Source organism: Acinonyx jubatus, chromosome E1, assembly GCF_027475565.1.
Source record: "Acinonyx jubatus isolate Ajub_Pintada_27869175 chromosome E1, VMU_Ajub_asm_v1.0, whole genome shotgun sequence".
In the NCBI taxonomy this organism is placed as follows: domain Eukaryota; kingdom Metazoa; phylum Chordata; class Mammalia; order Carnivora; family Felidae; genus Acinonyx; species Acinonyx jubatus.
The window spans coordinates 8,921,285-8,935,070 of record NC_069397.1 but is presented as its reverse complement, the minus strand read 5'-3'; the positions used below and the strand labels follow the sequence as shown (position 1 = coordinate 8,935,070).

The window sequence follows — 13,786 nt, the reverse complement described above, 5'->3', positions numbered from 1 at the left end:
ATGTAACAACAATTGCACCAATGATAAAAGTGGGGATAAAGGCAATGAAATATTTGCTGGGTTGTCCATTTGTGAAATGCAAAGAGTCAGGTGTGAAGTGTGTAGAATGTGAAATGAAGTAGGAAGTGTGGAATAGTTTACATGAATCGTCAAGTGTGGAGAGGAACAAGGTACAACGTTGGTTTTAAAAGAACCTGATCTATTAGTTTATTTTTTAGTTTTTTTAGTGTTTATTCATTTTTGAGAGACAGAGAGAGACAGAGCATGAGCGGGGAAGGGGCAGAGAGAGGGAGACACAGAATCTGAAACAGGCTCCAGGCTCTGAGCTGTCAGCACAGAGCCCGACGCAGGGCTTGAACTCACAAACTGTGAGAGCCTGACCTGAGCCGAAGTCAGACGCTCAACTGACTGAGCCACCCAGGCACCCAAACCTGATCTATTAATAATTTTTTTTTAACGTTTATTTATTTTTGAGACAGAGAGAGACAGAGCATGAACGAGGGAGGGGCAGAGAGAGAGGGAGACACAGAATCGGAAGCAGGCTCCAGGCTCTGAGCCATCAGCCCAGAGCCCGACGCAGGGCTCGAACTCACGGACCGTGAGATCGAGCCCGACGCAGGGCTCGAACTCACGGACCGTGAGATCATGACCTGAGCTGAAGTTGGACGCTTAACCGACTGAGCCACCCAGGCGCCCCCTGATCTATTAATAAGGACACATATTGTTAACGTTAGAAAAATCACTCAAAATATAATAAGAATTGCAACTAAGATGCCAATAGAGTAAATAAGATTGAGCACTGAAAATATTGAGATAACTCAAAGAAAGGCAGAAAAGTAGAAACAAAGGAAGAAAAAATAGAAGGGACGAGGGAAAACAAATACCAAGAAGATAGAGTTAGACAACCATATCAATAATCACAATAAGTGTAAACGGACTAAACATTTCAGTTAAAAAGGAGACCGTTCAATAAATGGTGTTGTGGTGAAAACTGACAAACAGCATCCCAGCCAGGTAATCAAGAGTGACAACAACAGTGATGCATCCTGTTGATTGTTCATGCTCTTGAGAGGATGCAGTGAGAATGGCACTTTACCTCCAAAGTCTTCCTCCAAAACCTCCCCATAACCCCAGTGTAATCAGGAGAAGAGCATGAGACAAATCTCAATTAAGAGATACTATACAAAGTACACCTGGGTGACTCAGTCGGTTAAGCATCCGACTCTTGATCTCCATCCACTCAGGTCATGATCTCACAGTTCGTGGGATCAAGCCCCAAGTCAGGCTCTGCACTGACAGCATGGAAGCCTGCTTGGGATTCTCTCTCTCTCTCTCTCTCTCTCTCTCTCTCTCTCTCTCTGCCCTCCCCTGTTCTCTCTCTCTCTCTCTCTCTCTCTCTCAAAATAAATAAATAAACTTAAAACAGTTTTTAATTTTTTTTTTTTAACGTTTATTTATTTTTGAGACAGAGCATGAACAGGGGAGGAGCAGAGAGAGAGGGAGACACAGAATCTGAAACAGGCTCCAGGCTCTGAGCTGTCAGCACAGAGCCCGACGTGGGGCTCGAACTCACGGACTGTGAGATCATGACCTGAGTCGAAGTCGGACGCTTAACCGACCAAGCCACCCAGGCGCCCCTTAAAACAGTTTTTAATGTTTACTCATATTAGAGAGAGAGAGAAAGAGAGAGACAGAGTGTGAGTGGGGGAGGGGCAGAGAGAGAGAGAGGGAGACACAGAATTAGAAGCAGTTTCCCTGCTCTGAGCTGGTATCACAGAGCCTGATGTGGGGCTCGAACTCACGAACCACGAGATCATGACCTGAGCCAAAGTTGGGTGCTTAACCGACTGAGCCACCCAGGCGCCCCTATTTATTTATTTTTAGATCTCTGTGTGCGTGAGAGCCCTGTGACTGCTAGTGCAACTCGGTAATATTGCCTTTATTTATGCTAAGCCCCCCGTAGTTTCACCCACTATTGCTTCTGCATCACCAGTGCCAATGTCAACAGAGTGAAAAATGTGAATAATATCCTAGTAATAACATGAAAATAATTTTGACCTCACACACTCCCTGAAAGGGTCTCCCTGGGCCCCAGGAGTCCAGACCACACGTTTGGAACCACTGGGTTCCTGGCAGGCATCCAGAGTTTCTGGAAGATGAAGGCAAGTCCTTACACATATTTTATGCTTATTATACTTATCCCATTAATGAAATCCACTAGCTTTCTTCCTCCCCCCCCCCCCCCCCCCGCTTCCCACTCCACTCCTTCCCCCGCATTGCCAAAGGCAGAGGTCATTAAACTGGATTAAAAAATAATACTTATATGATGCCTACAAGAGGCTCATTTTATCTTATTTTAAAGATTTTATTTATTTTTAAAATTTATGTCATTTTATTTTAGAGAGAGAGAGAGAGTGTGTATGAGCCAGGGAGAGGGGCAGAGGGAGAAAGAAAGAGAGAGAATCTTCGGCAGGCTCCATGCTCAAAATGGAGGCTGATGTGGGCCTTGATCCCATGACACTGAGACCACGACCCCAGCTGAAATCAAGAGAGGGACGCTCAACCAACTGAGCCACCCAGGCACCCCATCAGTGACGGTGATTTTTAAGAAAGCTTTCCCTGGATGCAATATGGAGAGTGGACTGGAGGGAAGAACTAACAGATGTAGGAATCCTAGTTTGGAGCTGTGGCCATAATGCAGGTAAGAGACAGCGGTGGTTTGGACTACAGTCATGGCAGGGAAAACATGAAGGGTAAAGGTTCTGGAGATATCTGGGATGTAAAATGGTAATGGAATGGGTATGGGGGATGAGGGAAAGGGAAGAGTTAGGGATGCCCCCCCCCCCCCCCCCGCCCACCCCACGTTTCTGTTTGCACATCTGGCCGGGAGCTGGTGGCCATCTCAGAGAAAAGAACCGTGAAGAGGGCCAGCTTTGTTGTGGTGGGATCCGGAAAGTTTAATTTTGGATGCATTAGGTTCAAGGCACCCGTGAGAAAGCCAGGTTCTCGTATGTCCTATGGAATCTCACATTTCAGGTCTGGGCTGGAGACATCAACCTGTGAGTCATTGGCACCAGCGGAAACTGAAGTCTTAGGAATGAGTGAATCACGTAGGGAGCGAGAGAGAGGTGGGGAAGAGGAGGAGGTCTCGGGTTAAGGCCTCAGAGAACCTCTCAGTTTAACAGCCAGGTTACCAGAGGAGCAGGGAAGGCAGGCTGAAAAGTAACATCCGCGGGGGCCACCTGGAGAACGTGGTGTCTGTCACCTGCATGTTGCCCATTCGTTTATCTAGGTTTCTGATACTTTACCTTGTTCTAAAATCTGGAAGCTTACACTCACCCTGTGAGTTATACAAAGCCAACTACTCCTAGTTTTATAAGTGGAAAAACCCTGGGGCCGATAAAGCAGACGGTATCTGTAAGTGGCTAATAAACGGGGCTGAACTGGCATAAAAACCCAAGTCTTCTGACGTCGGAACCCTGGGCGGCACCACTCGTGAACATACCGTCACTGAACTGCCGGAGGGGGCGTGTCAACACGGATTTGTTTTTGACAGGTGCCGTCCTCCGCTCATGTAAATGATCAGTTGATATTTTGAACGTTGGGAGATACGAGAAGGCGTGAAAAGGTAACCACTTGCAATAATTTCCACGTGCAGCCCTCTTCCACCTGTGTCCGTGCTCATGCCCTTGAAGCTCTTCTTTTTGGTATAATTAGGCTCCTGGCGTACCGTCCCTCTTATAATCTTCCTTTAGAAACATAATGCACCGCGACCCTTTCCTCATGCCATTACGCAATGAAAAACTGGTTTTGAAGGAATTGCTCGGCAGAATCTTAGGAAAGCAAACAGAACAATTTGCCAGAAGCAAATACGTCATGGTGGGTAGATGACTTAAAATACTACCCTCCTGCCTGCCTGTCCCTCTTCATATGCTGCTTTCTGAAGCCAAAACACACGTTCCCTTTCGCAGAGAGTGAATAGTGGTACAGAACCTAAAGTCCCCATGACTCAGGTTTATAATTGTCATTGCTCCCCTGTAACCCTAGAGGGCATGCTCTGTATGCCTCAACCCCACGTGACCTTACCCAGGTCCGTGGTTCTACCCCACAGGTATGTTTCTAGCCTGTGGGGACAGAATGAACACACTTTCCCCAGATCGCTAAGACAGACGCACACCGTATTTCCGAGATGAAGCTTACAGATGCCCCTGTTCTCACGCGAGGGTAACAAAGCCAACAGGTCAGTGTGAATGTCCGGTTGGGAACCAGGCAGGGTAGGGTTTTAAACCCGATAGAGATCTAGAAGCCACATACACGAGTCCAGAGCGGTAGGGGAAATGCATTCTCGAGAGGTTGGTGGAAGTGATGTTCGTTCATCTCTCTCTCTCTCTCTTTTTTTTTAAATGTTTATTTATTATTGAGAGACAGAGAGACAGAGCATGAGCAGGGGAGGGGCAGAGAGCGAGGGAGACACAGCATCGGAAGCAGGCTCCAGGCTCCGAGCAGTCAGCACAGAGCCCGACACGGGGCTCGAACTCACGGACCGCGAGATCAGGACCTGAGCGGAAGGCGGACGCTTAACCGACTGAGCCCCCCAGGCGCCCCTTTCCTTCGTCTCTTACGTTAAGAAGGCTATGTCTCGTCTTCCTTTTTCCAACGACCCCCTAACCCTATCTGCCTACAAAGTGCCCCCTGGAGATATTCTCCTCTTCATTCTTAAAAGGTGGAGGTCAGTCTTCTGTAGCTACTTCCTGCTGTCAGGGGTTAGAGCAGTGAAGATCCCTTGCTCCCGCAAGTGTAAATTTTGGGATTAGACGGTTTGGGCTGCAGTTTTTCATATCCCTGCTGGATCGTGTGATTTATATGGGACTGTTGCATCCGAGAAGAGGCAAATTTTACTAGCAGGTTAACGTATCGACTGAATACATTGGTCCCCGAGCGACAGAAGAAGGTTAGGATTACAGCTGTTACTGTTGGCCACAAAAAGATTATCCTCAATACTTAACCCAGTTTCGCAGTGCACAACCGAGCATCTGAGCAAAGATGTGTTTGTCTGACAATTACTGCCTCTTGAACAGGAACTTCAGGTCCGTCAGCAGCTCACACGGATAAGCTTCAGGAACATCTTGACTTGGCTCTGCGGGCTTCCTGAGACTGTTGAATCCAGGGAGCCACATCTTGTAGCTCAAGAGAAGAGTAGGTGGTTAACAGCACCAAGTGGGGTCCTGTCCAGACAGGGCTGAGCTGATCCCGAGCTGACCCTCATTGCCAGGTGTTCAAGTACACCCAGTCGCTTGGCTCATTAGGGATGGAGTTTAATTTCCTTTGATAAAAGGAGGCTCCTATTTGCATAATTGTTGAGGGTGGCCACAGCAGTCCCTGGTTGAATTATGTGGTTTATTGCTTGTTTAGTCTCAGTATTTGGGCAAATGAAGGTTCCCTCAGCTGCTTGGAAAAGGCCATCCGCATCTCCAGATGTGCGTGGTGCAGGCCTTCCCTTTGAGGCTGCCCTAACTCCAGTTAAAGCTTTGGGGAGCAGCCTCGACCAGTTCTCCTGAGTTCTTTGAAAGCTTTAGCTAAACTTTTCTTTAAAGTTCTGTTACATCTTCCAACCTTTCCAGGATGATCGTGGCCTCCGGGCAGCATGTAGCTTCCATTGTATCCCTAGAGCCTGGGCCTGTTACCCAGCGGTTATTTTATTTTATTTTATTTTAATAAATTTTTTTTTTAACATTCATTTATTTTTGAGACAGAGAGAGACAGAGCATGAACGGGGGAGGGGCAGAGAGAGAGGGAGACACAGAATCGGAAGCAGGCTCCAGGCTCTGAGTCATCAGCCCAGAGCCCGACGCGGGGCTCGAACTCACAGACCGCGAGATGGTGACCTGAGCTGAAGTCGGACGCTCAACCGACTGAGCCACCCAGGCGCCCCTCCCAGCGGTTATTTTAAAAACAAATGCTGGTCCGTTATCACTTTGCATTGTTCAGGGAAGACCAAACCTAGGAATCACCTGCTCAAGTGACCCCTTGACTCCCTCCTTTGCTTTTTTCAGTTCTGCGAGGAAAAGCTTCCATCCGCCCGGTAAAAGGATCTGTGAAGCCAGGAGTTATTCATATCCTCCGCCAGGATGGGCATCATTGTAAAATCTACCTGCCAGTCTTTCCCAGGTAAAGTTCCCCTTTGTGTAGCTTTGGCTAGAGGTGGGACAGGGGGAGTTCGTTTGCACATCTTTTTTTTTTTTTTTAAGTTTATTTGTTTTTGACAGAGAGAGAGCAAGAGAGTGAGAGTGAGAGAGAGAGAGTGTGAGCTAGGGAGGGGCAGAGAGAGAGGGAGACACAGAATCTGAAGCAGGCTCCAGGCTCTGAGCCGTCAGCACAGAGCATGAGGCAGGGCTCGGAACTCATGAACCCTCAGATCGTGACCTGAGCCAAAGTCGGACGCTTAACCGACTGAGCCACCCCAGTTTGCACATCATTTTAAACACAGTACATACATTTTTGTGCAGCTTCCATTATGAGGTCTCAGACTAGTGATCTTTCTGTGTGGCCTACAGAGCGAGAAGCATGAGGATTCTCCAGAAGGTTATGTTAGCAAGAACTCAGCTCTTTTAATATTGAGAAGATTTGGTTTTCTTAAATAATCAAAGACCTGATAAAGACAAAACATAGAAACTTTGTTTATCCCGGGCAGATAAAGAAAAAAAAGTCTTTGTTTATAATTAAAAAAAAATTTTTTTTTGAGGGGCGCCTGGGTGGCTCACCGACTGAGCCACCCAGGCGCCCCCTTTCTTTTTTTTTTTTTTTTAAAACCTTTCCCCTGAACTTGGATCTCTGTTAAGGGCTTGTCTCCAGCTGCCAAAGGGTCTCTCATAAAGGTTGGTGGAGCCACAGATTCACCTGCTCTTAGCCCACTGAAAATTTCCTTCTCTAGAGAGTTGGTAAGTAAATCTCTTACAACTGAGAATTTAAAAGTGCACACTCCATTGGTCGGGTCTACCAGACGGGGGCCTCTCCATCTCCAGAATCTGAGATTTCTCTCACTGAGGCCTTCAGGATCAGGTATCCCCCCAATCAGCGTCCAGGGCTCGAGGGTACAAAAAAGGAGTGTTGGGATCTCTCAGACTCCCCCTCCAGAACAGACCAGATCTCTGCCCAGACCTCAAGCCCTTCCTTTTCTCCCGCCTTGAGATAGGGGCGGAGCCAGAAAGCCGATTTGTGGGATTTGTGGGGTAATTGCCTGTCACCGCTCTGAAGGGACTCTGATCACAGTGTCCAGAGTGGCTGCTGAACCCATTGCACCAAGTGCCAATCGGGACGGATTCTCTTAGTGCCCTTCCTCCGGGACCCCCAGCGACATAGACCAGGTGGCCGGGTGACCGGCTCTCGTTGCCCACCGCGTCACCTGTTTGGAGCCAGCACAGCTCAAGGGGATTAGGTGAGAGGTCCCACCTAGATTGCCAGATTTTGTCACCCGAAACAGGGTTCACCTCTTGGTGGGAGTGGAGCCAAAAGACACAATCAAGCCAAAGAGAAGGAGAAGGAAGGGTTTTACTTGCACCAAGTAAGGAGAGCGCTGGGGCGATTTCCCAAAGCAGCGTCTCCTGGAACAACAAAATCGGGGAGTCTTAAGCTAAGGGTGTATGGATATTCATGGCGAGGCATGAATAGATGATGGCAATCTAGAACTGGGGCAAAAATCGCCCTGAGTTGACAGAGTCCAGGTCCTGGTAGACTGAAGTCGCGGGGCCAGCAAGGGCCAGGGACATCAGTTCTCTGGCTCCAGTCAGTCTGGTGTTTGAGTGCTCAGGGGGCGTTTAAATCCTGCAAAAATGACTCAAGAATGTGCTTCAGGGGCAGTCTTTTGAAACAGCACTGGGGGCCGGTCTTACCACCGACTTATTGTCTCTGATACTGGTTAGGTATGTCCTGATCTGGTAGTTGATGAGGGAGCAAAAAGCCAGCTGAGGGCAAAGCACAAACTAACACCCAGCAACCCAGCAATCCCCCTGCCCGCCCCCCCCCCAACCACGTGGGATATGTGTGACATTCCTCAGGCACTCCCGGCTGCCCCAAAACAAAGGAAGGGGACAAACAAATGGTCAGCTGCTAGAGATCACAGTCACCCAGGACATGAATCTCCATCAGTTTGCAACTGTCTTTTTATTTTTATTTATTTTTGAGAGAGAGAGACAGAGTGTGAATGGGGGTGGGGTGGGGGAAGGGCTTAGGAGGGAGACACAGAATCCGAAGCAGGCTCCAGGCTCTGAGCTGTCAGCACAGAGCCCGATGTGGGGCTCGAACCCACAAACTGGGAGATCGTGACCTGACCTGAGCCGAAGTCAGATGCTTAACCGACTGAGCCATCCAGGCGCCCCCAGTTTGCCACTGTTTTAGTGATTTACAAGAAAAAAAGCAATCTTAGCAATAACCAGACCTTCAGAAACCTACAGACTCAATTTCCTGGAGCCCTAACGTCACCCTCCCCTCCACAGTATAGAAAATTTTACATAATCAGCCAGTCCTCTCACTTACAATGCAGCCCTTTCTGCTCATATAGGTCCTGTCCCTGTGCTATAATAAAAACACCTTTTTGCACCAAAAAACGGCTCAAGAATTCATTCTTGGCCATTGGCTCCCGCACCCGGCTTCAAACTGCATCTGTAGTGGCTGTTTGTTTTTACATTTTTCTATTCCCTTAAAATCATTAATTACTGAGGTCTGTTTTTCTGAAATTTTAACATATCCCAGGAAGGTCTGGAGGAAATGTGTTCCAGCAAGTAGTCAAGCATGGATCACAAAACGCCTGGGGGCCTAAAATGTTAAGAAAGCTATGTCTTGTCTTTTTCTGGGGACCCCTAACCCTCTCTGCCTACAGAACGTCATCCTTGGCCTGTTTCTTGTGTCACAGCTTGACAAAACTCCTTTGAGGGAGCCTTAGCTCATCAAATACCTGGTGTGTATAAATCTACTTGCATTTATAGGATGTCTTTTTCAATTTTTTCACAAAATTGGGGTGCCTGGGCAGCTCAGTCGGTTAAGCGTCTGCCTTCGGCTCAGGTCAGGGGCTCATGGTTTGTGGTTCAAGCCCCGCATCGGGCTCTGTGCTGACAGCTCAGGATTCTGTGTCTCCCTCTCCCTCTGCCTCCCCTCCCCCCGCTCTCTCTCTCTCAAAAATAAACATTAAAAATGTTTTCAAAAATGTAAATTAGTAGGAGCAGATACTGCATCCCCATTTGACAGATGAGAACTCTAAGGCTCAGAGAGGTCAAAATACTTACCAGGGTCACACAGCTGGTAGGTGCTAGGCCAGAGGGATAGACAGTTAACCACCTGACACTTCTGACTCTATCTGGATTCCTCCCATAACAAAAACACTCAAGTCCCCTGTTTAATAAGCTTGTTTCCTTCCTACTAAAACACAAGACAGTCTTTATTTTGCTCTCACGGAGGTAATAGATCCGATGTCTTCTTTCGAGCACTCTTGATGTTTTATTTAGTCGCTGAGTCTGCATCCTGCTTTGGAGGAAGGCTGTCCCCTCAATTCCAGGAAAGCCAAATGCACAGATGTTAGGCTCCCTCCACCCAGTCAGCTTGCAGAAATACAGAGCATTCTGCAACCATCTGGTTTGCAACAATGAGGTGGAAATTGAAACCGTTTGAGCAAAGGAGGGTCCCCAGGGGGAGTGGAATTAAGACGAAAGCTTCAGTGGCTCCTGAAACCTAGCATCTTCCCCCAGGGAGAGGACTTCCCCAGGCAGTGAGTTTATTATTTATAGAGAAACCAAATCATTGTCCTCGGATGGCCACAAAGAATCCTTGGAGGGAGGGGCAGGTTTTGGCTTTGGAAAGAAAAAAAAATTTTTTTCCTTCCTTTGTTCAGGGAATGTAGGTCAGTAGTCTTTACTTCTTATTAAAAAAAAAAAAATAGGGGTGCTTGGGTGGCTGATTTTGGCTCAGGTCATGATCTCACAGTTCGTGGGTTTGCCCTGCACCGGGCTCTATGCTGAGAGTGCAGAACCTGTTTGGGATTCTCTCTCTCCCTCTCTGCCCCTACCTCGCTCATGCTCTCTTTCTCATAAATGAATGAATGAATGGAACTGATTGTAAGATTGCTGGGGGAGAGCTAACAAAACTCACATTCTCAAAGAGATTGTAGACGTGTTCAGTTAGCATCACAGGCTCCAGAGTCAGCCTGCTAGGTTCAAATGCCGGCTCGTTCAGAAGCCAGCATAGCGGCTGGAGGCAGGTGATTCAAGCCCAGTTGGCTTAAATTTATTAGTTTAATTTCCTCATCTACGAAATAGGAATAGGAATAGCACCTCTCCCTGGAGGTGGCTGTGAAGATTAGCTCACATAAGATACGTAAAGCCCTTAGCACTGATATTGATAGGAGTATTAACAATAGTGTACAGACTTTGAGCCTCATCCAAGCCCACATGCAGAGATGCATCAGCCAGCTTAGGGCCGTACATTTTCTGGATTGCTTTGAATGTCCTATTTGTGCTGCCCAGGCCCCCTCATGGTCCTCTTTACCACTCTGCTTGAGCTGATGAAGGAAGGTTCTGGAACTTCTGGCAGCTCTGGCTTCTTGCAGGGACCCCATTTCTCCCATGCTTCCTCTCTCCTTGGGAAACCCCTTCTTCCCTGTCTGTGTGGTGCCTGGCAGTGCTTCCCCATGGGACCAGGCCTGGTTCTCTTTGTAGACAACTATAGGGACCAAGGGCCGGCTGCCCCCAGAAGTGCCACTTTGATATTGGTTATTTTAAGTAAAAGTTACTTAAGAGACAGCCTATTCAAGAAGGACCCTCCCCCTGAAAGCAGAATAAATCTCCTGTGTGAAAGCACCCTCCCTGTATCAGGAAGTCAGAGATACCCTTATCACCAGAGGTGGGAACTTTAGAGCGAGAAACTCTGTATAAACAACCCTTGTTATTTTTTACTCATTTACTCCCCCAGCCCAAACTCTGCTTAGAATTCCTCACTAATCGAGGCTCCCAAATTAAGTTTTCTTTGTCCTGTCAATTCCTCACAGATTTACTGTCTCTAAAAAAAAAAAAAAAAAAAAAAAAAAAAAAGTATAAAAACTTTCTGCCTTGGTCATTTCTTTAGATCTCAGTTTCACTAGACCCAGACTGTGCACTGGGTCTCCCTGTGCACATGATAAAACCTTGATTCCCCTGCCCCCCCCCTCCCCTTAATCTGTCTCATGCAAATTTAATTCTTGGTCCAGCCAGGAGACCTTGAGGGTAGTGGGAGAATGTTTCCTTCCCTTCATGACACATGGGCTCCCACTGCATCCCAGACTCACTCTCCACAGCCCAGATGCCCATTTTTGTTCTCCTTGTCCCTTGGCAAGTCTGTGTCCACCTCTGGGCTGACTGGCAGCTCCCTGGGAGTTGCTGGGTTTGGGTGATTTTCAAGCCCTGCTTTGATCAGAACCAGCACTTACAGTCCCATACATGCCCACAGGCACACAGACTGTGGTCAATGCTTTGACTCCTTTTCCTTTTTTTTTTTTTTTTTAAATGTTTATTTAGTTTTGAGAGAGGGAGAGAGAGAGACAGAGCTCAAGCTGGGGAGGGTCAGAGAGAGAGGGAGACACAGAATCCGAAGCAGGCTCCAGGCTCTGAGCTGTCAGTACGGAAGCCCAACGTGGGGCTCGAACTCACGAACTGTGAGGATCATGACCTGAGCCGAAGTTGGACGCTCAACTGACTGAACCACCCAGGTGCCCCTGTTTTCCACTCACTCTGCTCTCTGGGGGTCAGGATGCTGAGGCTCCCCCATGTTGCCATCCGTACATCTTTTTTATTTATCTGACATCAGACACTTGTGTTCTCTGGGTCTGAGTTTTCTTATTCATAAATGTTGGGAAGGAGGAGTGTGGAGAGGATGATTTTCTAAGGTTCCTTCCATCTCTGAAGGTCTGCACCTCACTAGTAAATCAAAGAGGCCCCCCCTATCCCGGCCCTGCACACTGCTTGGCTCCTCCCCGTCCAGAAGCCCTGGCCATTAGCTTTACTGAGCTGCTGTTTCTTCAGCGTGTCGGCTCCCATTTTGACTGGGCCTGGACGGGCTATCTAACTTCCAGAAAGCCAGCAGTAACCAAAACAACAGTCGGCTTAGGGTCTCTGGGGAAGCCAAACTGGGAACCCATCTTCCATCTCCAGGGCAAGGGAGAACATTCGTTACTTTAAAAGACTGATTTCATGGGACACCTGGGTGGCTTAGTCGGTTGAGCATCCGGCTCTTGATTTCTGCCCCGGACTGGGGTCTCACAGTTTGTGAGTTCAAGCCCCATGTCAGGCTCTGTGCCGACAGTGCAGAGCCTGCTTGGGAATCTCTCTCTCTCTTCCTCTCTCTGTGCCACCTCCCCCCCTTCTCTCTCTGAAAATAAATAAATTAAAAAAAAAAAAAAGATTTATTTCTCTTGTTACAGGCAGGTTATTTTGCCACTGTAGGCCTAACCCATAAAGATCATGAGAATTTAACTTGCGTGATTGCTTTGGGCTTTATTATACCACGGTTCTTGGAGTTGTTACGGAGGTTGATACCGAGATTCAACAGAGCATAGTCAGATGAATGCGCTAACTGTATACCACAGAAGGGTCTGAAATCTATTAAGAACCGGGGAGTATGGTCAAATTCCTCAGCTCTCCATTTCCAGCCCACTGGAGACTCCCCATGATGAGGTCCAGCTTTGGCCCCTGGTGGCCCCAGGGTTTGAGAAGAGGTGATCAAGGTGCACCCTGGCCACACCTCTTTGGCAAACAAGAAGGCGCCTGGGGACAACGCAGTACTAGCCCTTCTGTGGCTTAGGGAAGAAACAGCCTTGATGTACTTGCTTTGCTGTATAGGGGCCGAGGGCAGGCCTCCCCAAGATGGGCCACTTTGGCACGGAGATTACCTTGAGTTAAAAAACAGTTGGGGCTCCTGGGTGGCTCAGTTGGTTAAGTGTCCAACTTCGGCTCAGGTCATGATCTTGTTGCATCCACACGACTCCTGAAACAATGCTAGGGGCACTAGTGACAGTCAAAACGAAGTTTATTGCAATGAGAGGCAAGGCCGACCGATCGGGACCAACACTTTTGATCAGAGTGCAGCCTCGAACAGCCGGGGTACAGAGTTTTTATAGCCGATCACATCGTTTTATCATCACCTGGGGACAGAACAAAGAAATAGTTCCCAGCTGAGTTAGAAACAGTTCCCGGATGGGGTCATTATTTTAGACTTTCTGCCGTTAAGTTGCAACCAGTGGATCTCCTTGACCCTGCCTCTGATGCTTTGAACTTTTGTTTCCTTAGCTGGTGAAGCCTAATTTACAAGAGTATGAAGTGTAATTTACAAGAGTAAAGGAAGGCTGTTGTCTCTTAACCTTCAGTGTCAAAAGGAAGCTGTTATCTCTCCAGCTACAGGTTAGCCCTACACTACAGTTGAACCCTTACAATCTCGTGGTTTCTGAGTTTGAGCCCCGCCTTGGGCTCTGTGCTGACAGCTTGGAGCCTGGAGCCTGCTTCAGATTCTGTGTCTCCCTCTCTCTCTCTCTGCTCCCTCCCCCACTTGTGTTCTCTCTCTCTCTCTCTCTCTCTCAAAGATAAATAAACATTTTAAAAAATGCAGTAAAAACCCCCAGCAGATTCGGGAGAAGCTTTTTATCTCCCCCCACAACTGCCTAAGAGAATTCAGCCTAAAAGCTCCAGGAGAGCAGAGAAGCTGCATAATGATACGAATGGGGAGGCATGGTGCACGGTGGACAAGAGGGACCCACCCGGCAAGACCTGTTTGA

At 47.9% G+C, this 13,786-nt stretch overlaps 1 protein-coding gene across 3 annotated transcripts in view; it reads left to right on the top strand.

Annotated features, from left to right (window-relative positions):
• Positions 1 to 2,333: 2,333 nt before the first annotated feature.
• TRIM16 (tripartite motif containing 16) overlaps positions 2,334 to 13,786 on the top strand; it is a 43,724-nt gene continuing 32,271 nt past the window's right edge. Inside the window, exons 1-3 of one of the 3 annotated variants that reach the window (XM_027047235.2) lie at positions 2,334 to 2,701; positions 3,557 to 3,628; positions 6,054 to 6,168. The gene's annotated coding sequence lies outside the window, so the exon portion shown is untranslated. Of the gene's footprint in view, positions 2,702 to 3,556; positions 3,629 to 6,053; positions 6,169 to 13,336; positions 13,416 to 13,786 lie in introns of those variants that run through there. The other 2 variants (XM_027047236.2, XM_053212398.1) reach the window with 2 other exon arrangements.